Source organism: Jaculus jaculus, chromosome 1 (genome assembly GCF_020740685.1).
Source record: "Jaculus jaculus isolate mJacJac1 chromosome 1, mJacJac1.mat.Y.cur, whole genome shotgun sequence".
NCBI lineage: Eukaryota > Metazoa > Chordata > Mammalia > Rodentia > Dipodidae > Jaculus > Jaculus jaculus.
Window position 1 is genome coordinate 168,824,620 of NC_059102.1, and position 2,376 is coordinate 168,826,995.

Sequence of the window (2,376 nt, forward strand, 5' to 3'; positions counted from 1 at the left end):
GGCTGATTTTTATCAAGTATATTCACTGTGTTTTCTGAGAATACTAACATCCACTAATCTGACATTGTGAAATGTTATTTTTCTACTTAGTTCAAATTTTGTTGTAGATACAAATTACTTACCTATATGTGTTTTGTACATATTTTTGGATGGGCTTCCAATATTTTGTTCAAAACTTTCACATCTCTATTCATATGTGAAAATGTTAAGTTTTGCTGTCAAAATAATCTTAGCTTCATAAAATGAGGTGAAAATTATTTCCTCTTTAATTCTAACGAGATTTGACTTTGTGTTAAATTATCTTCTTCCTAAATGAGTAGTAAAATGCAACAAACTGGACCTGGAATTTGATTTATGAGAGTTTTTAAAAGATAATTTTAATGGCTATAGAATTTTTGCTTCTAAAAAATTATTCTAGAACTGAGGAGATTGCTCACTGGTTAAAGGCACTTGCCTTGCCGAGCCTGCATGCCTGGGTTCAGTTCCCTAGTAGAAACATAAGGCCAGATGCACAAAATGGCACATCTGCAGTTGGTTGGCCCTGGAACTCACTACTTAGCCTCTTTCTCTTTCTCTCTCTCTCTCTCTCTCCATCTCCCCTTTTCTCTTTAATAAAAAATATTTTAAAATAATTTTGGTATGTTGTATTGAATATTTATCAATATTACCCAACACTTCAGATATACTTGTTTACCCTCTTATAATCTGTTTAATATGATGCTGATGCCCCTTTTAATTTCTGATAAGCTTTGTTAGGCTTTGTGCTTGACATTTAACATTGTTAATTTTATTGTTAATTACTCTACACACTCACCTGTTGTGGTAGTTTGAATAGATGGTCCCCAGTATACTCGGTGTTTTCTTAGTTTGTAGTTTGCTTCCGCAGCCACCTGGCTGCAGATGGTGTCACTGGGCAGATCTTAAGGTGTGATGTTGGGTTTCAGATTTCACAGTAAGGATATGCAAAGTGTGCCTAGCTGGAGATCCTGAAGTGTGCTGTGCTATGTGGCTTTTGGCTTGTGTTTCCCTGTCTTTGGTCCTGTGAAAGCAGGCCAACTTCTTCAGCCATTATAGAGCTTCCCCTGGAACTGTGAGCTTTAATAAATATTCCTTCCTCAATAACTGTGCCTGGTCTAGAAGTTCATCTCAGCAAACCTGAATCTGTCTGCTACACCTGTATTATGGTGTTGGAATCTGACTGGCTCCAGGTCTGTTACATTATAGAAACTCTCCCATTGTGGCTGAGCCACGCAAGAACAGAGATTCAAAGGAAGCCTCATTTGTCTACCTGATTTCAACAACTTGACCAGAATATAAGTGCTAGCATACCTTCTTGGAAGTTCTGTCAACTAATCTATAATCCAGAGATTATGAAGAAAGTGTTCTAAGAAAGTCCCTAAAAACATGTGTTTTATTTCAAATGTTGCCAGTTAATCCACTGCTTCGAAAGACACATGAACAAAGAAGACTGACATGAATTACATTTAAAGTAACTGGAATATTTCCTCTCTGAATAAGATAAATGAAAATATATCCTCAAATCAACTTGAAATTATGATACAGAAAAATGTGACACCAAGTGAAATTTAAAAAAAAAAAGAATATATTCAACTCTTGTTTCAACATTTTTTTTTTGTTTATTTTTACTTATTTATTTGAGAGCAACAGACAGAGAGGCAGATGGAGAGAATGGGAGCACCGGGACCTCCAGCCACTGAAAACAAACTCCAGACGTGTGTGCCCCCTTGTGCATCTTGGCTAACTTGGGTCCTGGGGAATAGAGCCTCAAACTGGGGTCATAGGCTTCACAGGCAAGCACTTAACCACTAAGTCATCTCTCTAGCATCCCCCCACCCCCCCTTTTTTTTTTAACATTTTTGGAGTTGAATATCTGTAGGGGAAACACTCCTGCTATTAGTATAGGCAATGTATGTTTTTGAAATGACAAAATAAGCAAATGGGACTACACCAAACCTTTAAACAATGAATGAAACAGCCAACAAAGTAAAAAGTCCACCTAGAGTATGGATGGAAATATTTACTAACAACACATTCTACATAGCCATTAAATACAAGTAACTCAAAAAGCTCAACAAAAAATTAATCTGATTGGACAAATGATCTGAATAGCTACTTCGCAAATGAAGAAATCCAACAAATATATGGAAAAAAATGATCAATGTTATCAGTCATCAGGGAAGACAAAATTGGAATGAGATATTTCATCTCACTGCAATTAAAAATAGGTATTACGAGAACAAAAAACAACCAATGCTGACAAGACTATAGGGGAAAGGAACTCTCATAATGCTTAGTAGATATAAATTAGCATAGCCATGGAAAGTAGTATGGTGCTATCCCAGCTATCCCACTACT